The sequence below is a fragment of the Topomyia yanbarensis genome, chromosome 3 (genome assembly GCF_030247195.1).
Source record: "Topomyia yanbarensis strain Yona2022 chromosome 3, ASM3024719v1, whole genome shotgun sequence".
NCBI classification, from domain to species: Eukaryota; Metazoa; Arthropoda; class Insecta; order Diptera; family Culicidae; genus Topomyia; species Topomyia yanbarensis.
Window position 1 is genome coordinate 48,249,188 of NC_080672.1, and position 27,331 is coordinate 48,276,518.

The following is a 27,331-nucleotide window of genomic DNA, read 5'->3' on the forward strand; positions in this document are numbered from 1 at the left end:
TTTTATTCCCACTTAATGTGATTAAATTCAAATGCAATCAAACGCAAACTTTGCCAACGGTGTTTCACCTTCCAGGGGATGCTTGACAAAAAAAAAGAAAATAGAAAAAGGGAAAGAAACTCACCAAGAACGGAACAGTCAAAGCCGGCTTTCAGACGTTTTCCCCCATTCAAAGGAGGAAGCCATCGTTAACATCATTGCCATCATCGTCCTCACCGTCATCTCCATTGCATCAAGACAGTGAACGGAAAAGAAAATTTCCACGGACTCTTTGGTCGATTGTTGTTTTGCTTTTGTCCCGGCCGACATTCAGCGCTCAGAGCGGGGAGAAAGAAATCACTTTTCCGTATTCACACCCACCACCATCACCACCACCGCCACGCGGTGCACTTGCCGGAGTTGTTTCCCTACTCGTCATCGCACCGCAAAGGGTGACTGACTGCCGCACGTTCGTTGATTCGCTGGTTCCGTGCGACCAAAGGGCTATTTCATATGATTTGATTACTTTCCATTTCGCGTTATCTCATAATCTACCTTCCTTGTCGTGTTTTCCTGACTGTGTGTCCACGTACATTTGTGTGATTGTGGCCAATCCGTTACCCAGGGTAAGGGGGTTCTACCCTAGTAATCTGACCTTCGGGCGGTACTCTGCACAGTGGATGACAAGCATTCTTTTGCGAAACATATTTTCTTTGTCTTGGCTTAACACCCTTGTCGAGTGAGGCTGCACAATGGCAAATTGAGTTAGACTTTAAAGCAGTTGCGACAATTGACAGATGTTCGGAGAAGTTTGCTACGGTTGGAGAATGTCTTCGTGAGTTGGGGTTGAAAGGGGTATTTTTGAAATATCTTGATATCGAACTCCTACAGCACCGAAAAAAATTGTTCCCAAAATCGTGAATAGAGCGCCATGAATTCAGAAACAATCACGTTTTTACGTTACGAAAACTGGACCATGAACAAAAATCATGTGTTATGTTCCATTTTCAGTCAGTAACGCTTTTATTGTTGAAGATATTTGTTTTTGTTTTGTGAACTTCAGACACAGTTTCCGTCATACCATTACTAAATCGATTTTCTGTATCTGAACTAGTTCGCAACTTTATGAACACTGTTTATAAAACCAAAGGAAGAATCATGATTTTATTCATAGCTTTTGGAAAACATATTTACACATGAACTATTTCACGAAACCCGGAATATTATTCATGACTCCTTTCAATTATCGTAAAATATTTCATGATTTCAAATATAATAGTCACGATGCAGTATCCGTGCTCGTGAAATAGTTTACAAAAGCACACAATCTTATGTATGTATACGTGAACTGATTCCGAATTTCTAGCAAATTAGACACAACTAACCATTCATAATAATGAATTAGTTCACAAAACTATGAAATAATTTTTATATATTCGTGAACTAGTTCATGATTTCTAGTATAAGCTACGACTTACCATTCAATCTCGTGCAATAATTCACAAAATCGAAAAATATTATTCATGTATACGTGAACAGATTTATTATTCCTAGCGACTGACCATTCGTGTTCTTGAAATAGTTTATAAAATCATGAAATCTTATTTATAGAAACGTGAATTGATTCGTGACTCCTAATCAAATAGCCACACCTGACCATGTTTGGTCGTGAACTAGTTCATACAATCAAAAATTTGGTTCATGTTTTCATGAACTAGTTCATGATTCCTAGTATAATTTGTATAAGTATAAGTGCTCGTGAAATAGTTCACAAAATTATAAAAAAATATTCAAGGATTTATGAACTGGTTCATGACTCGTAGTACATGATTCATGATCTATCTTGAGTGCTTGTTATATTTAGAAGACATCCGTAATCATTTCCTATTTCATACAACTCTGCACATAGTCTTGAAATTTTCACGTGAACTATTTCACAAAATTTGGGTTTTGTCGTGAAATGTCAAATATTCATGGTGTAAACTATTAGGTCCTCGAACATTATTTTGCATTCGATTAGGTTCAATGTGATGTCCGGAAGGAAAGCGAAGACTGCACTGAGTATCAAAAATATATTATAGAGCCACGAATCTTGTTCGTGATGTAGTTCACAAAACATGATACCGCGAACCATTTACGGTTTTATGAACCAAATCATATTGTCACGTTACTCCGAGTAAAAAATCCGATAGTAATTAAACATGAACAGTAGTCACATTACTGCACGTGAACGTGAGCTCAAGAATAAAATATCACGATAACGTGCATATAAATTACGAAAAAACGTGACTAAGATCCTAAAATCATGAACACAAGTCACTCTACGTATGACTAAAATAACACGATAACGTGAATAAAAATTACAAAAATCGTGACTGAGATCCTGAAATCATGAACATAAGTCACACTACTGTGTCAGAAAAATTCGAAAGTCATGAATAAAACATCACACTGACGTGATGAGAAATTACGAAAATCACGACAAACAAATATGGTCCTCAAATAATTACCATCGTTTCAGTAGATATACTACAAACCAGTGTGTCCCCGAAGTATGAACAAGAATCATTGCCAAAATTTCCATGTAACGCCATGTACATTTTTGCGCGAACTAGTTTTTTTTTCAAAATACACATAGTTTCATGAATACGAGGATTATTATCCATAACTTCAGGAATTTGGTCACGATTTTCGTAAATCGCTCAGTTCACGAAATCGTGATTTTCTGTTCATGAATTTATTAATGGGTTTTTTCCGTGTGTCCATCGTTCCATCAACAAGCTCCGCCTCCTAATGTTTGCATTAAACGGATTTAAATATTACAAAAAGAGTTTCCCTGCAGAAGGTAATAAATTGACGCATATTTAGTGTAAGTGTTTGAATTTCGTGTACAAATATGTTGTGTTGGCTGGATCTTACCGCTCATATTATTCCTGTTATCTTGTTTCTCTACTTGCGATTGCTCTTTATAATTAATATATGTTTTGATTGGAAATTTCTGAAACACTCGATTTAGACTGAGCTTGTTCTAATTGCAAAGGAAGAGCCAATCACAATTTGCCCGTGTATTCTAATAATCAATCGAGCCTGTCGGTCGATTTCTAGCCGAAATACTAATGATATGATCATCTAGGATCAGGTGACCACAATTGAACTCTTTCGACATCAGCTTGGTCTTACCGAACCGTAACGCGGGTGGCTTCGCGAAAACTGTCAAATAGGAGCAATGAGAACAGATTGAATTAATATCTGAAGTTTCTCTAAATGTACGTGATCCAATATTTCTGGACTTTTGATAGCTTCAGATACCGATTCGGACTCGTTCTAGATTACGATGTAAAACATCCCTTTGGACATTGCCACATTTAAATACTGACGCACAGATAACTGACTTTGTAGTTATGATCGGGTGCTAAACACGGACTCGGCGGACTGATCAGGATCAAGAATCAGTAGCGACTGGCTCAAATAACACGTTCCCCATGTTGCGCGGAGATTTGTGCCTTGCCATGATTTAATCATTTCCCAGATGGGAAGGATTTGGAAAGTGATAAGGTTAGGGGTGAGGAAAATAATAACACAGAACAATTGAAACAGAACATTCTGCACCCCCGAAAGGATGCTGAACGATCTGCAGGTGCTAAAATAGCATGAATAAAACGTTTAACCCCCGGAGGGATTGAGAATTTTATTTAAACTGTGAGCGGATATATCAACAACCCCGAGAGGATTTTGAGATAACAGAATGACAATACCCTCTAAGAGATATTATCATTCAAATACGGCTTAAACTATAGTTCTTTACTACACTGCGTTACACACTTAATTCAGCTCGGTAATTTCTTAACAGCTGTGCAGTCAGGAAATTTAGAAACTGATAACTCAGTAAAATGAAATTAGCTTGTTGATTTTTTACGAGTCTCAGCACTCAAACGTCACTTTTACTGAGATCTCAGCAAAAAAATATTGTTTGCTGAATCTCAGCTGTTGAGATTTCGGCAAGAGATGCAAAAAAAGCTGAGATTCGGCAGAAAAAATAAGTGTGTAAGAGCAATAGCATATCCTTGAGTTTCAGCTCTCTGTACACAGGTTCATCTATGTATGGAGAACCAGGAATCCCGATACACAATTGCCATTACTACACTGCCCATGATCGCATATCAGTCCCATAAAGATAGGAAATCCCATATAAAACGGGACAACTATGCGATCATGGGTAGTACAGGGCAGTTACATGTCAAATGATATGAAGTTCCGTGAGCGGATTCACAAAGATCACACGAATAATACTCAGCACACAGAATAGTAGCCGTGGGATAATTTAGTTTGCATTGTCCAGTTGGTGCTCTGATTAGGATACTGCAATTGTGCTTGGAAAAATGCAACAAACTCTTTGATATTTTCCGACTCGAATCCGGCAGAAAAGTCTTGGTTTGAACGCAACTTTGCCAGCTACGCCAATGGTTGACATGTTCGGATACAGCCCAAGAGCCAATTTAGTGCTTTATCCAACTTATCGAAAGTGGTAGAACTGGTTCTGGACCAACGAAGTCAATCGCAGCGCCAGATCTAGCCAATTCGTCCGCCCATTCATTTCCAGTTATACCGGAATGACCGAGTACCCATAGAAGGTAGATAGCATTTGAAAAGCTAAGTTCTTCTACTTGAGTCCGACAACCGATTACTAATTTCGATATCGAATCTGTCGAACTAAGTGCTTCTAGAGCACCCTGGCTGTCAGGGCAAAAATAGATTCTTTTACCTCAAATTCCTGTTAAAGTGCCGATTGTACGCCACACAGAATCGCAAAGATTTCTGCTTAGAATGCGGTACAGTATCTACCAAGGCAATGAAATCGGTTTAATCTCATTTCACGACAATAGACTCCGGCTCAGTTCTCCAACAAAGAACCGTCAGTGTAACAAACTACGTGTTCTTCAAGAGTTTTCTTCATCCAGCCAGACAGCCTCGATCTTTGCGAGAAATTGCAAGTTTTAAAAGGAAACCTACGTGTGAGTGTAAGGTCACTGGGAGCAAGTGTATAGTAACCATTTGGGCCCACAGTCCTGTGTGGCCACTTGCACTATCTATTGGGTTACTGTTCGAAAGCCCAGTAATTTTAAGACGGAATGAACAAGAAAGTGCTTTTTGTTTCAGATGGTTAACTTTGATTGGATTAGACATCTCCCTTCTGCCAACAAATAAGGCACCCAGTATTGGTCTAACAATTGTTGTGTAGATCTACTGAATGTGCTTGGGTTTGAGTCCCCAAGATTTGCCTGAAGACCGTCTACATTGACCGAAGGCCATGCAAGCTCTCTTGATCCTGAAATCGATGTGAGCTGTCCAATTAAGTTTTGAGTCAAGAAATACCCCAACGTACTTAACTTGGTCAGCTATAATAATTTCAGAGTCAAAGAACTGCATTGGACGAGCTCCGATTGTAATCCATATAAGTGGTGACAGCACACCACCTGGAGGACATCCGCAGACACTCAGTTTCCATATATCTACTTTTCATAACGATGAGCACAGATGTCGGTTGCTAAGCATTGCGTGTATCCAGTTTGTGATATATGAAGATACTCCATTACCTCGTGCTGCTTCCAAAATGGAATCTAAGGACACGTTCTCAAAAGCACCTACAATATCGAGAAAAAATCCTAAACATGATTGCTTATGTGAAAACAGGGTGGTTTCTGATCAGCTGTTCATTTTTTTCTTGAAGAATTTGAACGGCTGTCGAAGTCTACGAAAAGCGCAATAAACTTTGGTTACTGGCCGACGTTTCGGCTTTTGCTGTTGGCCTTATTCAAGGGAAATAGGGTTTTTCGTTTTTTGGTGAGTTGTCGCTGTCCGAATTTGCGGGGTCTAATCGTCTTCATACGTATCTATTTGGTGTATGCAAAATAAAAATAAATGAATGGTGGTTATTTAGGGAAACAAATTACGATGTTACTATTGTACTAAAAATATAACAGTCATTATATTCGTAGTGCAGTAGTGAGGTTTAAAATCGTGTGTAAATACTTTATGATCCTCAGAAAATCCAAGTTTTCTGTGCCTTCGGATTTAGCTGAATTCTTCTGGTAAAAAGCATTAATGACCTCTTAGTATATTCAATAAACACTTTATTAACAATCTGATTATGATACGATATCATAATATCACCATGTCTAGTTTTTTCGGTGAAGTTATTTCATATAAAACTACTGTAATTTCTTTGGTGTGTTTGAAGGTGAAGTTGACGAAATTAAAAAGATTTTTTTAAAACTTTTATTAATTAGCTAATGTCAATCATTCGTATATGATTAATGGATTTAGTTGCTGAAACCCCCAAAAATGAGAAATCCCCACGAAATGAATGAAATAGAGATATGCAAACCATTTCACCAAATGTAATACCTATTTTGGAATATTCCAACCCGGAGTTGAAGGAGGATTACGGTACAGCCATATCCAATGTACGTTAGAAATTCCTCTACCGCCATTAGCTCGCTTTTTACCTACGACCCACCCCGGATTGGCCAGTCAAGGAGGATCGTCATCCTGGATTCGGAAAGAGTCAGGTGGAAATCCGCTGCTAATCCCTTTTCCCTCACTTGATTATTATATTTCAACCCATTTCCGACAATGCTTTTGCTCAATTTATAATCCCAGAATGACCTGATGGGCACTACTCTGCGTATTACGGATAATCACATCCCGAGTACATATCACTGAGCATCCAATTGACCGGTGCTGTGGAATGTTGAACACCCGAAATGGCCAAGGAAAAACTTGTGTTGGGTGATTTTACCCTCTATATCAGCAGAGTGGAGAGATGCTAACATCCTATCTCTTCAGCTAGGTAGCACCTTAATTTGGTCGGTTAGAATAAAAAGCTAACCCTTCAAAGAATTGGATGGACAGGGCAGGTTGTTATCATCCTAATGTACAGAATTTTAGCATTTACTTACCATCCTTTGAGTGAAGTTTCTGGACAAGGATAAGGTAGAAATATTTTTTGGCATTTTTGACATGTTACTCAGCGAAGATGATCTGCAGAAAATGGCTGTCAGATTTCATAGCTAAATTAATCCTTAGATCAGTCAGTTCAGGGGAGTTTTAGTCGAAAGGGACTCTGTTCCGGTTGGTATCCGATGCCGGTCGTAACTGGTTTGCGGGGAATGCCAAATCCAATTTAGGAAGGTTTTTCTCGTAATGCAATAATCCGTCTCCTTCAAAATACCTAACCGAAAGCAGAGATGAGTAGTTTTGGGAAAATTCAGTAAAAACGGAAAATTATTGTGAAGAGTTTTTAGGCAAAAGAATTTGGTTGAGTATTTATTTAGAGGCGTAGTCGTCTGCTTCACTATTTAGCTGTGGTGAACGCTAAACCCACTTTCAACTTTTTACCTTCCAACAAAAATAAATTAGAAAATAATATTACACATCAACCCATCTACGAGAGACACTTGCTCAAGGTTCGACTGACTATAAGACTAGAACTATTAGAATACAACTGAATGATTTTCATAAAGATTTTGCCAACAACGGTGAACAAACATTTTTTTCGATTGCAATGACGGCCACTTTCCAAGGTTTTCTCAGTTGAACCTTAAACACCCCACAGCTTGTTCTCCTTCATTAAGTTTGTCTTCATTGATTTGCCCTTTGTGGTCGCTTGCAAGCCTGCGACAACCATCATTTGTGCACGTGCTATCCAGCGTCACATTTTAATTTTAATCAAATTCCGATTATTTTCTTCTCGTTATTTAATTATTCTCTTCGACTTTTTCAAAACGAACAGGGGTTGACGGTGTTGTAAATTCACAATCGTCTTGACTTTCGGAAACTGTTTATCTAGGGAAATTAGAGCTGGAGAGCAAATCGTTTTGTCGGCTAGTGCTTGCGGTCAAATTGTTGAGCCTGTATGTACTCGGATAGGGCAACGGCAATATGTACTGTCACGTGTCGAGTAATCGGCGCGGTTTTGGTCGGCCGAATCGAAATGGATAAGTGAAAATTCATTTTGAAGTTACATTGCTGAATGGAACTCGGAATGAATATCGATGAGTCTGTTGTGAATTTGTTATTAGATTATCGAGCAGCTGGTGACGTGTGTTCCAATTTTTGACTTAACAATGAGGTGCACCAGAATAATGGGATTTGATAATTCACATACGGTACTATGTATAAGTATGAGGGTACCCGTCTGAAGGATATTCGAGGTGTGTTCAACTAGTAGTCATTCTTGTGCTTCCCTCAAACAAAATCCAATTTTTGAAATTGGAGCTTCGCCTGGAGATTTTCAGTTCAAACTGCTTGTAGTTTTCTAAGAAGGCATTATTTTATTCGTTCGAGTACAGTTGCATTAAAACAGTTGCTTTGGATAGTGCGTGGGACAGCACCGCTCAATTGCGACTGGAGATTCTTTTGTTTTCCAAGTATGTAATGACTTTTTTGTAGAATAAACGGAACAAATTAATTGAATTTTTTCATAACAGCAATTAATCCAGCCAGTTCAGAATTCTAAATGTTCGTATGTTGGGATAAATAATACACGGTAAAAAATCCGTTCATGAATTCATGAACAAAACATCACAAGTTCGTAAACTGAAATGGTGACCAAGTTCTTGAAATTATGGATAAAAAACCTCGTATTCATGAAACTATGATTGTTTTCAATAAGGCCATTACAAATCTTTTTTAAAAATTATGTCCAAGTACAATTTTTTTTCTGAAGGGGGGGGGGGGCAAACAAAAAATAAATATTTATTTTAATAAATTTTTTTTGCATTTTCTTTCGATTGTTCTCGTGGACGTTTCCGCAGGGTGATTTTGTATAGCAGGGTTGAGCTATTTGTTTTACTAGAAAAATTCAAGCAAACATTACTAAATCAATCAAAAGTTCACATAGGAAAGGGATGCTAAAGTTTTCGTTTTAAAAAATTTTCCCATCAGTGCAATTTTTAAATTCCCAATAAAAGCTTGAAAGTTCTCTAAGAACTTAATGTAAACATTTAAGAGTACTTTAAGGTATTAACTTTTGGTTGCTTGAATAGTTTTCGTTCCGTTGTGGCGGCACATGGACCGATTGTACACACAAGGCATGAAAATCGGTCAAAGGTGAACCTGCTTGATAACAATGTACAGAAACAGGATTGCAACATTTCACTTATGGACTTTTGGAAAACATTCTGGAATGAATCCAAAGGTAAAGTGTGCGTCAATGGAATTATTCATCTCAGATATGGTTTTCTCTGATATTTTTTTCTATTGCGTATTTCGTATACAGTAGCCTGGCGAACGTACATCCTGTGCATACTATACTTTTTCGAACTCTAGTGGAAACATCAGCTTTGGTTTATAGCTTGTGCTTGAAGACTTGCAGATTTGTTTGATTGGTACATGATAGTAATTCGGCTCGGTTCCGTGTACATCTTCGAAATCTTTGCATTTTTCTCCATCTTGTTGCGCAGTAGGTAACCACATCAGATAAATTCATTTGATAGTCGTACGGATTTATGAAATGTATAGCAATCATCAGTTCATTTTTTGCCTTTTTCATATAAGGAAGACTGTGCAATCACTCTGAAATTCGACTTTTTAAGCTACACCCGGAGTGTCGAGTGTCATATACCACTAGATTCAGTTCGTCGATATCTGAAAATGTCTGTATGTTTTATAGTATGGTTAAATAGCTTCAAAAGTGCATTGGCTCTAGGTGGGATTCACTTTTGTGCGTAACCGCTACTAATAGTCCTTACTTCTCTTCCTTCCTTTTGTTCCACGAGACTGCATCGAAGTGTTATATCGTGGGGAGGCTGATTCAGTCTTAAGACAAAATGATACATTAGAGCGGTTTAGCTCCGAACACATATCCGGCTAATCGCAGTGGTGAACTTCCGTTAGCCGTTTGGCTCCCGTTTCTGTGAACCATTTAGTTCCTGTTTTCGCGAGCCATCTCAATTCCTCGTCGGAACTTCTCCCGATATCGATGCCTGTTGCGTGAGTCATTTAGCTCCCAGTTTTGTCGCAATCTTCTCGCATAGTCCATAAATCCTACTTAAAGGGCCAACCAGTACTTGGCGAGGACGGTTCGGCGATACCGGATGGAGCGTAGCTTCTGGTTCGCTGCTTCCGGTTCGTTGAAAACTCGACGACCCACCGCTGGTGCTTCACTCGACCTACTCGATCTTGTCCCTGACATTGAAACTAGTCTGCTCACATGCTTCAGTCCGGCGATTCCAGCTGGTTCGTGGTGCCCAGTACACTGGCGCCTCAAGCAAAGCTGTGGTTGCTCTCACAGCCTTCCCCTTAACATAATCATCGTAACTTTAAAAGTTCAAATCGATGATATATTTTCCGACCGCGCTGTCTTTCGGCTGCTAGTCATCCCCACATCTGTTTTATGATGGGCAATCGTCTCCGTGTCGAGTGTCTCCTCTTCTAGCGATTGTCCGATTACTTGGAACACCACATCATCCGTGAAGCCGAAAATCGTTGTATCTCTGGGAAGGTTCAGCTTCAATACTCCATCGAACACTGCGTTCCACAGCGTCGAGTCGAGGAACGTCAGTTGTAGTTGTGATTCTCCCTTGTCTGTCTCGTAGATCAGTGTTCGGTACTGAAAGTAGCTCTATAATATCCTGCAGAGTTACTCATGCTGTACAGCGAATGCGCGATTGCTTCCCAGCTAGTACTATTGAAGCATTCTTCACGTCTAAGGGAACCACCACGCAAAAACGATATCCTTATCTCTGCTGTCTCCAAAGCTCCCACAACCGTTTGGATGGATTTCACTGTAGACCTGCCTATAAGGAAGCCGAATTACATGAGATGCCGTTCTCACGGTCCGCGTACTTCTTTAGCTTGTTCAGGATTACTCCTTCTCTCTAACATTACCAAGGGATATATTGACTACGCTGAAAGATCTCCATGTTGTCCTGGCATCGGAAGCAAGAAGCAACATCAGCTTTTGTCGCTTCCAATTATCGGATCGTTTTGAACATATCCGGGCTCTCATGTATCACTTCACTTTTATGACTTTCGCCATCTCGATAAGCTGTTTGTTGGTAAATCGATCTTCATCTTTGTGATCATCCTCCTCACTGTACGGCGAAAATAGATTCATGTTGTGGGGAAAACCTTTCGATAGTGACCTCCATCGTTTCCGGGCACCTTTCAGGTGGTGCAGCTGTGCCTTTTATCTTTGTTATGCTAACTTTGTAGGTCTCTCCTAAGGAAATTCGCGCTGGCTTCGTGGCAAGGCTTTCTTGTACAGCTTGACTGTGTAATACATCTAATCACCTATCTCTAGCTCATTCAAATTAACTACCTCGGCTCGGTACACGCCTTAGCGAAACCGTCCATATGGTTCGCATGTGTCGTGAACGCCGAGAAACACCCAGCTAAAGCAAAATATATTCAATTGTTTATTGATAGAACCTTTCGCTTTACAAGCGTTTTTCCCTACGTCCAGTGCTATCTATGGGCACACACCCTCTGCCCGAGTAGCGACCAATTCTAGGTAGCCTCTCTGTCTCTCTCCAATTGGCTTTACTCAGAATAACCAAAATATACAAACATGTCGCGCAACATGCCAGCGCATATAAAATAAGCCTTGGGAATTAATAAAAAAACATTCTTAGTCTTACCTTAGGGACGAGCAATCCTTACCTTCGAAAAAACCAAAAAGTAGCCAAAAGCTACCAGATGGCGACCGTGAAAAAGAAAAAGTGAAAACGGTGCAAACCAACAAACGAAAAACTCAGTTGCATGAAATCGAGCAAGGGTGCCACAGAAAAATAGCCTCTAACTGAATAATATACTTGGAAATGTGAATGTATCAATTTTGAACAGGAGTGATAAAAGTTCGTTATAAGGATGTTTACGAGAAGTTAAAGTTGATCCTGAACGTGATCGGTTTGTTGATGTCATTCTTTTTGAACTATGAATCGAGAAAAGTTCGATTCCGAACAAGTGACGTTTTGAAATAACTGGTTATACCTGGATAAGGACATTCAAGTGTTTGACAGTGGCAACAAATTCAGACTACTGATTGGTGATCGATAAGCATGCAAGTTTGCTTTTGGCAATGAAACAAACGTGTGAAATCATCCACACCGAAGAAGAATTAGTGCCACACAGAGAACTAGTGCCACGTAGAACCAAGGAAACGGAGACACCCGCATAACACCATGAGGAAGTGAAGCAGCTGTACGGCAACAGTTTGGTAACTATGCCACCACCACCGCCGCCGATGATGGCCCCGTCGTCACTGAAACCAGCTGCGCCGGTGGCGGATCGGGAACCGGGCAACGCACAGGCAGACCGAACCAGCCTACATGCCTACACACCCGCCACAGGCCCACGAGTTGTTACAAATTAATTCGACACGTAGCAGTACCTCTCCCTACTCGGACGGTTTGGGTGCATGACTGTCGGAGAGTAACGGTGATACTAGCAACAGCAGCAGAATCCGGAGGTAAGAGTTCGATGAACAGAAAACGCTGTTTTCTTTCCAATGCATGAAATACAGATGTCACCGGAGAAGATGTAAATCATGTAATTAAGAAGGCAAGGAAATCGCTTGCAAGTATAGATCAAGTTTAGAATGCACATAAATTAGAGATAAAACAGACTAACAGATAGACAAGTTAACATACGCATTTGTTTTTGCATGCTCATGCAAAGGTTACGAGAAATAGACTCGCACCTTTGCAGGATACAGCTAAATTTAAATAAGAGCAAGGGCAGGGCTAGAACCCTACAAGGTATTCTAGAGAAAAAGGAAGAAATTTCCGATCTCTATAATGAATACAAAAGCAAATTAAATAAATTAAAACATCGGATATCGCACGAAGAGTGGAACATCGAATGCGATAAGTTTCTAAATTTAAAAACAAAGTACCAAGCATCATTAGAGATCTTGGATACAACAACAATATTAAAGAAAACTACTTTAAAAACTCTAGCTAAAACAGCCATATTTTGCAGACGGCTATCGGCAGGTAAACCAAAAATGCCTGACTTTGATATTAAAACTGCGACAGCCATCGTACAAAAGTACGATGGAACTGCTGACGAGTTGGAGGCATTTATCGACTCGGCTCAGTTACTAAAAGAAATGACATCGGCAGAACATATGCCGATGGCAATAAAATTCCTTAGAACTAGATTAACGGGTAAGGCAAGACTTGGCCTACCCATTAACTTAGTATCAATTGATGCACTTACAGCGGATGTAAAAGCCCGCTGTGCATCAATCAAAACCCCAGATGAAGTTCTCGCTAAATTGAAATTTTCACAACAGCGAGGACCTCTCAACAAATTTTGTGATGAAGTAGAAGAATTAACACTTCAACTGCAAAACACTTATATAGAAAGGCAAATTCCAGGTGATGTAGCAGCTTCAATGGCTACAAAAGCTGGAGTTAATGCCCTAATTCACGGTTTAAAAAACCATGAAACACGTACTATACTTAAAGCAGGAAATTTTTCCTCAATAAAAATAGCCACACAAAAAGTATTGGAGAACTCGGAGCACGAAAGCCACAGCGTACCAAATGCACAAATTATGCATTTCCGGCACCGTCAACACTACGATCGTGTTGACAACACACGAAATTATCGTGGCAATACACGTGTTAGAGATTTTGATAGGCGACGTCCCAATGCACAAACTAACCGATATAACACATATGGTAACATGCAGCACTATACTCCTAATAATACACAAGCTAACCGATTTAGCACAAACGGGGACACGCAGCAATTTTACCAAAACAATAACAGAGGACGAGGAAGAAATAATTCGACTCCTCAGCATAACAATTACCGCAGTAAGCAAGGTCAGGGACGATATATATATGTCACTGACTCAGCACCAAGCAGCCTACCTGATCAACCAACAGCGGACCGAATCCAACCACCGCCCAACCATCTTTTTTTAGGAAACGGGCAGTCTACACATTAAACGTAGCTGCCTCGAATTTCATAAAGCTCAAATTGAACAATTCGAGCAAGATGTGCACTTTCCTGGTCGACTCAGGAGCTGACATATCACTCATTAAAAGCGAATGTATCTTGCCAGGTACAAGCATAGATACAACTCGCAAATACAAACTAAAAGGGATTATTCCTGGTGAACTGCAGAGCCATGGAATTACCAAATGCATCTTTTACATGCAAGACACACCTATTGAGGGTACTCTGCATATAATTAACGATGATTTTCCTATACCAACCGATGGTATTATTGGAAGAGATTTTTTGGCAACATACCGATGCTCGATAAATTATGATGCATGGTTGCTGTCAATGCATGTACATAACATAAATATAGATATACCTATACACAATAATCTAGGTGGCTCAACCTGGTTACCAGCTAGAGCAGAAACATATAGAATAATTAATAATTTTAATCCAGAAGGAGACGTTGTGTTAATTGCCTCAGAGATCGCTCCTGGAGTATTTAGCAGCAACGCAATTGTAAATAAAGAATCTCCTTATATAAAGATTGTAAATACCAATAACGAACCCGTTTTAATCAAACATTTGTTACCACAATATGAACATTTAACCAATTTTCAATTGGCGACGATCAGCGAAACTGATTCTCGGAATATTAAACGAAATGATGCTCTCCAAGAGGAGCTCAATTTAAAAAAATTTTCGGCATCTGCAAAAGATAGCCTTATTAAATTATGCAATAAGTATAACGATATCTTCCACCTAAAGGACGACACACTATCTGCAAACAATTTCTATAAACAAAAAATACACCTGAGTGACAAATCACCAGTATATATAAAAAATTATAGAAACGCGCATAGCCAGCGTGAAGAAATGTGCCGTCAAGTGGACGACTTAATCAAAAATGATGTGATAGAACCATCTGTTTCTAATTATAATTCACCCATTATGCTTGTTCCAAAGAAAACAACTAGCACAGAAAAGAAATGGAGACTAGTTGTAGATTTTCGGCAACTAAATAAAAAATTACTAGCCGACAAATTTCCTCTACCAAGAATTGACGACATTCTTGACCAACTTGGCAGAGCAAAGTATTTCTCTACTCTAGATCTACAGTCCGGTTTCCACCAAATAGAAATCGAGAAAAAATCTAGAGAATTCACCGCATTCTCCTTACAGGAACGCGGACATTTTCAATTTAAACGATTGCCATTCGGACTCAATATTAGCCCGAATAGCTTTCAACGCATGATGTCAATCGCACTTAGCGGACTAGGTCCCGAGTGCGCATTTCTCTATATTGACGACATCATAGTCATCGGTTGTTCAATCAACCATCATCTTGCAAACTTGGAAAAAGTTTTTCAGAAATTAAGAAACCACAATTTAAAATTAAATCCATCCAAATGTAATTTTTTTCGAGCTGACGTAACTTATTTAGGTCACCACATTTCTGAAAAAGGAATTCAGCCAGATAAATCCAAATTTGATACGATCTGCAACTACCCTATACCTAAAAATGCAGATGACGTACGACGATTCGTCGCGTTCTGTAATTATTACAGGCGTTTTATAAAAAATTTTGCCCAGATAGCAAACCCTTTGAACAAATTATTAAGGAAAAACACTACCTTCGTTTGGAATATTGAATGCCAAAATGCATTTGATATGCTTAAAAATCAACTAATTTCCCCAACAATTTTACAATTTCCTGATTTTAACAAAGAATTTGTTCTAATAACAGATGCTTCCAAAATTGCATGTGGTGCTATCCTAGCACAAACATATGACAATATTGAATTACCAGTAGCATTTGCCAGCAGAACCTTCACGAGAGGCGAAGCAAATAAATCTACTGTAGAACAAGAGTTAACAGCCATACATTGGGCTATTAACTATTTCCGACCATATTTATACGGACGAAAATTCACTGTTAAAACTGATCATCGACCGTTGGTCTATCTTTTTTCAATGAAAGAACCATCATCTAAATTAACTAGAATGAGACTAGACCTAGAGGAATTCAGTTTTACGGTACAATATGTACAAGGTAAAATGAATGTAGGTGCTGATGCTCTTTCTAGAATAAATATCGACTCTGAAAAATTAAAACAATTAAATTTATACGTGGTGCAAACTAGAGCAAATACTCGCAAACAAACAAATTCAAATATAGACGCGATATCGAATGATGCTGAGCCCGATCAACTCAAAATCTACGAGTCGCTAAACAATGAAGAGGCATATAACCTCCCAAAATTAATGTTAACACAAGAAAACAACAAAATCCATATACAAATCATGGATAAAAGCTACAAGAGGGAATTGACTCCAGCGTTAACAGTCCCTAGCAAGCTATCAAAAAACCTAGGTCACATTTTACAAAATGTGGAATTACTGGCAAACAATAAAAAAATTACCACTTTAGCTCTAGCGCTAAATAGTGAGATTCTTAAGGATATGAATATTCAAGAATTTAAAGATAAAGGCCAACAAATATTGAAGAATGTATCAATAATTCTATATACTCGCCAGCAAATAATAGAAAATCCTGAAAAACAAAAAGCAATTATCAAAGCCAACCATGACACACCGATAGGCGGTCATGTTGGATCATATCGATTATATAAAAAACTTCGTTGCCAATACTATTGGCCAAAAATGAAAATACACATAAGAGAATATGTAAAAAATTGCCTAAAATGTAAACAGAATAAACATACTTACAAAACTAAAGAAAACCTCATACATACTCCTACACCTACTAAAGCACTAGATAGTATCTCAGTAGACACAATCGGTCCATTTTCAAAATCAAACAGTGGTAACCGATATGCCATAACAATACAATGCGATCTGTCAAAATATGTAATAATCCAAGCGATTACTGATAAACAAGCAAATACGCTAGCAAAGGCACTTGTCGAAAATTGTATCCTTGTATATGGCGCACCCAAATTAATTAGAACAGATCAGGGAACAGAGTACAAAAATGAAGTATTCTTACACATGAATAAATTGTTAAATCTCAACCATCAGTTTTCTACAGCATACCATCCAGAAACAATTGGAGGTTTAGAGAGGAATCACCGTTGTCTGAATGAATACGTAAGACAGTTTATCAATCACGCCCAAACGGACTGGGATGATTGGCTGCCTTACTATGCGTTCTGTTATAACACGACACCTCACACAAACCACCAATACACACCATTTGAATTAGTATTTGGTAAACAGGCAAACATCCCACAAAATCTCATGTATTCCGAAAACACTCACACACAACCCATATACAATTTTGACCAATACCACGCAGAACTAAAATACAAACTACACTTAGCAGCACAAAAAACAAAAGCAATATTAGATAATACAAAGCAAATACGAAACTTAAGTCAAGAGAAAATAAGTAACCCAATTGATGTAAAACCTCTAGATAAGGTAATGTTGCAGAACGAAAATAGAAGAAAGTTAGATAAAGTATACCAAGGCCCGTACACAGTTATTTCAATTCAGCATCCAAATATTACCATACAAGAAGATACCACAGGTTTAAAACAAATTGTTCATAAAAACAGGATAATCAGATTATAAAAAAAAAAACCACATACCACAAATGTACATCCAAAATATCCAAAATTGTTCATAAAAACAGGATAATCAGATTATAAAAAAAAAAAAAAAAAAAAAAAACCACATACCACAAATGTACATCCAAAATATAAAAGCTATCTGGAGAGAAGCAAAAGCTACAAGTTTTTTTCGAATAATTTCACTTAGTTACATTATTCTTCCAAAAGGAGGGTGGTGTAATACATCTAATCACCTATCTCTAGCTCATTCAAATTAACTACCTCGGCTCGGTACACGCCTTAGCGAAACCGTCCATATGGTTCGCATGTGTCGTGAACGCCGAGAAACACCCAGCTAAAGCAAAATATATTCAATTGTTTATTGATAGAACCTTTCGCTTTACAAGCGTTTTTCCCTACGTCCAGTGCTATCTATGGGCACACACCCTCTGCCCGAGTAGCGACCAATTCTAGGTAGCCTCTCTGTCTCTCTCCAATTGGCTTTACTCAGAATAACCAAAATATACAAACATGTCGCGCAACATGCCAGCGCATATAAAATAAGCCTTGGGAATTAATAAAAAAACATTCTTAGTCTTACCTTAGGGACGAGCAATCCTTACCTTCGAAAAAACCAAAAAGTAGCCAAAAGCTACCAGAACTGCTTTGTTGAGAGCGGTTCTTGCAGCTCGCTTCTCTTGAGCTTTCTGACTTCTGTTTTAATTTTAAATATATTTAACACGGCTCAATGCGTTAACACAACTGAGCCGTGGAGTGCACCTTGGGGGTCATTTGGTCCGTCTTCTCTCGCGTTTTCGTTTACGTCCATGTCATCATCGGTACTGCATTCATCTTGCTCATCGTCGGATGTTCTTATTTGTTGTTTGTGCTTACGGGTCGCTATTGTAAATCCTTCTTCATCGGTATTAGATTCCTTATTGGTGGTGTTGGTTGTTGGTTTGGAAACATTTGCTGTAATCGTTGTTACTTCGATATTGGTAATGGCAGTTGGTTTAGTGGTACTGGGGCCGATCGTTGTTGAGCTGGTGCTTGTGAATGCCCGGTCTGCAGTCGTTGGTTTACCAACTGGTTGTGGTTTAACATACGATGATTGTATACCGGCTTTGGTCGTATCAGGTGGAATTTCTTTAGCATTCTCTGCGCAAGGTTTTCCGTGGTGTAGCGGATGATCACAATATTGACAGGTAGGAATCTGTCCTGGGTGCGTGACTAGTGTTCGTTGAGAATATTCAACACCATGAGGTGATTTGCATGTGAAAGTCAAGTAAGAGGGAATAGGTTTTGTCGGACGCATTCTCACTACACGAACTCCGTTGCGGAGTCTTGGGAAGAAGTTCCTCCAACTATCTTCCTTAACACTATTCACCTCTCCGTATTTTGACAGGATTTGTTTGATAGCGAAGGAACTAGTACGTGGTGCCAGGTCATGTATCTTTATTTCAATACTGTCAACATCTATATACGTTGGGATACTGTATAAAATGTCATTACATTCGATGACGTGTTTCATGTTGTTCTGGGAAGCGAATGATTCTGCTTGACTAATGTTTTTTTAACATATTCAGTACCGCATGACGTAAATGGTGGAATTGCACCGCATAAAGTACCGCAAGCTACGTTGAACTTCAAGTTCACCTTCAACATTTGCTCCCCTTCATGAATTGATGGTATTACCGGATATTTCGTGTAGTCAACAGCAACACAGTTTGCCTGCATCGTGATATACTTTTGCTTGGCATTGTCACTCATTGTTTGTTCACGTATCACACACTAGGCAGAAGGAATCAATTTTTGCCAAACGTCGCGCGGGTAAATTTGATTACTTGCCCTGCTATTGCAGCGGAGCGATTTCTAGCTTCTGAACTGAGCGAGATGAGAAACCGAAGTGATCTCCGACTTCTTCTCCAAGCTCGGAGGCAACTTATACGTAGATCGATAATCGTCGTATTGCACCCGGCGACCGTTTCTCAGTTTCCCATCCCTTGGTATGGTCGCATTACACGCCTTTGTTAATAGTGCCGTGAACTCGTTCGCATTTAGGTTGAAGAGGATACCCTCAAATTCAAGTTCTTCGACGGACACGTTCAGAGGCGACGCGTGGTTCCATCGTCAACCTGTTCAATATACCACCAAGACCCTTAAAACGTTACAATCGTCTCTATGAGACGTTTCTGTTCAGCTGATTCTTTCGTCGTCGATTTTATCCAACATCCAACGAATAGGACCAATGAAAAAATGTTCGTTGACAGAAAATTTCGCTGGAGCTGACCAAAACAAATTTATTGTCAAATCCCACCAGTGAATTGTGAATTGTGTAGAATGCTTAATTTACCGTAGAAAAAGAACAAAAAATATATAACATATCCGAGAAGGTTGCCACTTGATTAGAATTGAAAGATTTCCTAACAGAAACATAAGCAATACAACCATGTATAACCTTCCGACAGTCGCGCTAGTGCACTGAGTGCACGCTGCTCTGAAAATCTAGCGAAATCGTCTTAGAGCACCTGGGGCTGCTCGTTCAGTGAGACGTTTGCGCGACAGGCATTTAACATCCACACGTTCATGATTAGAACAACGCCTGATTTGACTTTTTCTGTTTTACACATTCAGTAAATATATTTTTAGCATGTGAATGTAAAGATCAAGCGATTTCTTTGACGCAAAAGTGGGCGGTTCATTAATATAGTTGAACCAACCAAATACATACGCGCTTGTAACTAGTATGTCCCAGGGGCAGAAACATCTTGTTAGGCTACCCAAGAAAAAAAAAAAGCGTTCGACCAATAGCTATGAACGTACGGCGCAAGGTGTTCGAAAATTATAAAGCGTTTTGCACACAGCTCCAACGCCCATATGTACATCGCAGCAATGCACGCTGATTCAATATTTGATTTGAACCGGTGCAAAAGAGAATAGAAAGAGCCTCACCCATGACGCTCACGCTGCTATTCCAGCCGTCGCTCATGCAACTGCTCCCTCTAGAGCATGCGGTGAGCGTACGAGATGCGTGCATATTTCTGGTTGAACCGGTCATAGGAAAGCACTGCTGGAGACGCTAGGTTGACTTATCATTCAGATCAAATTATCGAACTTCAAAGTTCGGATATTATTACTTTCATTAAAAATAGTTTACGTGCTACTGCTTTAATGTTAACGCAAAATTGGTTTTGGGTCGTCTGATTGTTCCTACCTGTTCAGTGAACAGGTTGAACGTACCGACGCGTCGCCTCTGGACACGTTCCTGTGAAAAATCGCTGTTTTCCATCTTCCCTCGTTTATATATCTCCTACATATTCATATTCATGTGTAGTTCATAGTACTGTTATCAACGCTGTACCAAATCGCTTGGTGGGCGCTGTGGATATATCCTCGCACACTTTTCAGCCCATCTTTCCGGTTACTCCAAGGCTACAAAAATTGACATCGATAATGGATTCCCGGTTCTTCCTGCGGTAAGTGCCGATGATACCACTATTTGTAAGATCTATATTTAGCTTTGCTAGAGCATTCTTGATCGCTGATGGCCAGACAAAGTTCTTTTGATTCCAGCGTCTATCTCGAAAATTTCGCATGTTTCTGGTTCTTGGAATATTTCAGAATTAATGTCTCTTCGGCTTCTTGGAAAACGGCTTATTCGATTTTCACAAGCTTAGCCTTAAATGGAAGGTTTGGTAGCAGATTTTGATCTGATCAAGTTCATAAGAATCGCACATATGGCTGCGGAAATACGGTATGAATACTACGATCCCATATGAAATCTTTAAATGTCAAAAACCTTTCGGTAAAGCTCATGTATATTGAATATTGAACCACATATAAATCTCCAGGAGTCTGATTTGAATTCAGATTGTTTCTTTATCGAAATTATTTTCGAATGCAACGATCGATTATGTCTCTATCGACTGTTGCGTTTAAAATGGAATCGATTCAGAAGTCGGTTTGTATTAGCCTTTCCATGAGATGTTTGTTTGATAATACACAGATGGGTCCTTCCTTCCGCGACCAGCAAACGTTTCAGTTGATGTTGGACTGGATCGATGATCTCATTTAAACTTCACATTTACCCGAGAATGGTCAAAATAAAAATTATCATGGGATGGTAATTTCTAAAACTACCATAATAGTTTTCAGTTACGAAAAGCAAAACTCTATGGAAGTTATTGTTGTTCTATAAAACGTGAAAATTTTTTGAATTTAGGTTATTTTAAAAAAATTATTTGCCCCCTGATTTTTTTCAGCGATTTTGAAGGGGGGGGGGGGGTGACATAATTTTTAAAAAAGATTTGCAATGGCCTAAATTAATTCAATAAATAATTGGTTGGGTTACCGTGGTTGTTCCCTGGACATGTATAGTTTTTGTTATGATTCTGGGTCATACTTTGGGGATACACTAAAGAATGTTCATGATTTCAGGAGCTTAGTCGCGATTTTCGTAATTTCTCATCACGTTACTGTGATATTTTATTTCTGAGTTTAACATCGGATTTTTCTAGCTGAGTAGTACGATTTATGTTCATGATTTCAAGGCTTTAGTCACGATATTCGTAATTTGCATTCACGTTTTCGTGTAAAATTCATACACGAGTTTCGTGTTGGATTTTTTTCTGGCAGGGTAGTGTAACTATGTTCATGATTTCAGGATCTCAGTCACGATTGCCGTAATTTCTATTCACGTTATTGTGATATTTTAGTCATAAGTAGAGTGATTGTGTTCATGCTTTCAGGATCATAGTCACGATTTTTGATATTTTAAAGGGCGAACACGAAATTGTTGCGACACCGAAAATGTCATGCCATGTCAATATTTTAAATCAAACCAAAATTTTAGGGTAGTTTTATACATATATTCACTTCAAAAATCAAAAGAAAAGTCAATCGATGGAGCCTAGAGTATAAAATTTAACGCATTTTCGCTTGATGCCCTCCATCAAAGTCTTTACAGTGTCATCCGGTACCAGTTTCTCAGTTTTTTTTCCATTTTCTTAACATGTCCTTCTCGTCTTTGACTGTCTTCTTGCTCTTCCGAAGTTCCCGCTTCATCATTGCCCAGTACTGCTCCACCGGGCGCAGCACCGGACAGTTTGGCGGATTCATGTCCTTTGGAACAAAATGGACAGAATTGGCCTCATACCACTCCAGGACACTTTTAGAATAATGGCATGATGCCAAATCTGGCCAAAATAGTGGAGCTTCGTCGTGATGCTGCAAAAATGGCAAAAGGCGCTTCTCGAGGCACTCAGATTTGTTGATCTCGCCATTTACTGTGCCCTTTGTCACGAAAGGCTCACTCCTCAGTCCGCAAGAGCAGATGGCCTGCCAAATGATATATTTGGAGGCGAACTTCGACATTTTCTTCTTCTTAAATTTGTCGTCCACATAGAACATGCTCTTGCCGGTGAAAAACTCCAACCCCGGAATTTGCTTAAAATCGGTTTTTATATACGTTTCGTCGTCCATCACACAGCAGCCATATTTTGTCAGCATCTTCTCGTAGAGCTTCCGTGCCCGCGTTTTAGCCGTCGATTGTTTTAGCTTTTTAGCTTTTAGCTCATCGCGGTATGGGAAGTTCTGTACCTTGTATGTATGTAGTCCAGCTCTCTTCTTTGCATTCTGGACGTAGTTCTGCGACATGCCGATCTTTTTAGCCAAATCATGGCTTGAGACGTTGGGACGTTGCTTTAATCATCCGCTTTACCTTTCCCTCCATCTTTTTGTTCTCCTGTCCCGGTTTTCTTCGAGCTCCTTTGCCGTGGTCCAACGACAACCGCTCCTGGAACCGCTTCAACACTCTGGAGACGGTTGAATGGTGAATGTTCAGCATTTTTCCCAACTGCCGGTGCGACAGGTCAGGAAATTCCAGGTGTTTGGAAAGAATTTTTCTCGACTCGCGTTGGTTCACCTCCATTTTCGTTGAATCGAAAAACACGACTTCGAGTTTGACAGCATGTAAACAATACACATCAATGAGAAAGTGTGCAAAATTTGGTTGATTTTTAGCCAATGGTAAAAAAGTTATGCCCTGTTGAATGTGTCGCAATAATTTCGTGTGCGCCCTTTAGTCAGGAGTAGTTTGATTTATGTTAATGATTTCAGGATCTTAGTCATGTTTTTCGTAATTTAAATGCACGTTGTTGTGAAGTTTTTTTTTTCTTAAAACTAATATTCGAATTTGAAAGTTGAGTAATGTGACTCATGTTCACGTACTGAAAATCGATTTGGCATTGGTGATGGAAACCGTGACTGAAGTTCATAAAACAAAAACAATTATCTCAACTAATAAAAGCGTTATATAGGCGGTACTGAATGAAAATGGAACATATTTATAAAACACATGATTTTTGTTCATGGTCCTGTTTTTGTAACGTAAAAACGTGATTGTTCTAGAATTCATGCCACATTCTGCACGATTTCGGGGAAAATCAGTGTATAATAATCACTAGATCTGAAACAAGATGGCCGGTTTAGAGCACATTACGGAATGTCAATAACATTATTTTTTTTCCGAAATTCACACCCATGCTCGATTCGTTAGTAATAAGACGTCTGCAATTCGACAATTGTTATGCCTATGGTAGTATCGACATATGAATAAACCATACGTGAAACGAAACCAATCAATCACTTAGGACGCTACCATTAGAGATGGTCGGATTCGGGTTTTTGAACCCGTAAACCGGACCCGACGGGATGATCCGGATTCCTTCATGAAAATTCATGAATTTCCACGATCTTAAGGAATCGATCGCAAAAATATTGTGTGGTCTGTTCAAACCGTTAGCGGATTTGTAAAAGTTTGGAGTCGATCCGAGAACTCCATTGCTCCTGACGATGCATCTTGCGCTCATACCGTACTATCCAAAGCACAAAAGAAATTATATAGCCCATCATAGACGATCGTCCTAAAGGTAATGATGTGACATCAAGGACGCGCCAGAAAATCTTCATTGATACTTTTCGACAAAAATTTGACCATGCCAACAAGTAACACGGGTGACGTCGTGTAAACTGTCGAATACAAATTACCCATTGTCTTACCTTAATTTAAAACACGTCATAAATTATACAAAACTGCTCTTGCAGCAATGGTTTTCGATAAAAAATAGAAATTTTGGTTAAGTATGACGGGTAAGGTTGTTTGAAACTGTCATCATTAAGCTTTTTGTTTCCCCATGAGATAGTCGCCGATTTATACTACTTCGATGATCTATTAGTTTCTCAGAACATTACAAATTTGACGTCCAATAACGGTATATATAAATGCGAATTCAAATCGCCAGAAACTCTTTTTGCCATAGGTAGATATAACTGGACGCCTATGGATTCAACAACATTCTTAGATGAGCTTAGGATCCAGCTTGGGTGTGTAAAATTAAAAATATTCGGGATCTTTAGTTGATTCTCCGTATTGACAAGTCAGGTTTGGATCGGGTTTCTCAAATTTTAAATTTCCTGGTTAGCGTTTTTAAATTTTAAAATTCTCAGGTATTACAAGATTTTTATTCTCGGGTTCGGGTTTTTTAATTTAAAAATGTTCGGGCTCGGGTCGGGTTCGTTCACAAATATAGGAAATACGTAGGTGGATCCGGAACTATTAAGACCGTGGGGGTAATTCAGACCCCCCCCCCCGATTTCTCAGAAAATCGTAAGACTTTCAGACTATCGTACATATTAGTAGAAGCGCCATACTGAAACATTAATTTTGACAGATGAATCTCATTCTGCAGGTTTTTTTTAGAAAGAAGATACAACGTGTTTCATTTTATTGCCATCCTCAAAACAAAAATCATTATAATGGTAAAACCGTGATTAAAGTAACAAATAAAAGTTTAAAAAATACCAGGAAAGTATTTTGGAAAGCTTGAGACTCCTATTTTATGGAATAATTTTTGTTTGGGTGAAAACACCGATATTTTCAAGATGCTCACCACTTTTGCGCGCACTGAGCATATGGGACTGCTAGGATCCCCTATTCCATCAACCACCGTCCAACGGCTTGCGGCTGCACACACGATTGCACACACCACAGCAAAGAAAATACATGATGCGCCAATCGGCTGCTATGACTACCCTGATTAACGTTTTGAACACAATTATTTATTTTGCTTCTTCAGGAATTTCTCCAATAGAGACTTCATAGGCAAACACAATCCCATTGTAAAAAAGAACTAAAGAATTGACGGTCTGAATAGCCCCGTAGGATAGAAAAACGTAGGTTTGTGTTCGTCGCCAAGCCAAGCCATGGAGCGGTGCAATTAAATTTTTATGATTTCAAAATGCAGCTGAGGTTACAAACTAACAATTAAGATCTTTGACCGATAAATTCTTTCACATCTATTTACCTAAAAGGGCGATTTGATAAGGTAGGTCCGAATAGCACTGGGTTCCCCTACTGTTGATGGCAATGTAATGAAATATTTAAATACAGTCTTTAGAATCATATAAAGCTTTTGATGTCATGAAATGAATTGATTCTTCAATTCCAGCCTGGTCGCAATAATCTCCAAATAATATTTTCAGTTATACAGCCTTAAATCTCATACACTAATTATTCTAAAGAAATATTATACGTTGGCAATGTTTTCGTTTGACTGAGCTGAGCAATTTCTGTTGGGGTTCACTGCTGATCGGGACGTAGATCAAGTCTCTATGCGTCTAGAGAACCCTATTTAACAGTTATGTGTCCAACAAAAACACCTTTAACAGGCCAACGTGGGTACCCGGGTACCCACAAATTGAAATGCTCATAACTATGGCTTCCTTTATCCGATTTGGACACTTTTAGATTTTTTGGATTCAGAAACTCGTCCACTTTTTGATTTGTAAAATTGAACCGGATGGATGGATCTGGTGCTTGATAATCCGGGCTTTCCGGGGTAATGTTCCAGCACTAGTGCATGATATATAAATTTTAATAATATCCTAGCAATATGAGTATCAAAACTCTTCAAATTGTCTCGGAAGTCTGTTATTTATTGTTACGGGACCCTATGGTAATTTAAAAAATGGAATTGGAATAGAATGGCCACTCACGGCCCCACGGGAACCTGCTCCGGAATGTCCGTTCCGGGGTCAAATCACCAAATTGTTCAAAAACCACGAGATACAGCCTACTGATGTAATTCCAAGAATTTTGATTCCCATATTGCTAGTATTCCATTGAAGTTTACAAATAGTATCCCAGTACTGGAACCTGCTTCCGGAAATCCGGATTCCCGGGAACCAAATGAAGTAGTCCGATTCATTTTTACCAAGTCTAAAAGTGGATGAGTTCCTGAATCCAAAACACCAAAAAGTATCAAAATCGGTTGGAAATTACCTTAGTTATTGGTATTTCAGTTATGTGGGTACCCGGGTACCCACGTCGGCCTGTTACGTAGTAAAAGAAAATCAGGACCCCTTCCTAACTCCCCCTTTACTATATTAATAATAATATTAACCCAAAAGCTTGACTTAGTGAAGTTCGAAGATGCCACAAAGTTTCAATTACCAGCTATGGATAAAACATAGGAGTTTCATTAATTGAAACCAAAAAAGGTACTCGGGTACCGCGTCGGACCCATAACGGTTAAAACACCAAAAATTAAAGAGGAATCTGTCGTAGTGTTGCATGGGCTGGCACTGAAGCAGCTGGGGAAGCTCAATAGAAGCCGAAAAGCGTTCAGTGGAACTTGCACAAAGAGACGCATTTGAAGAAGTTCCAAAAAAATGTGTTCAACCAATCATTCATGACTCGGCCCATTTACAGATCAAAAAGGATCACTTCGAGTGGATTGTATGTTGAGAATATCGCA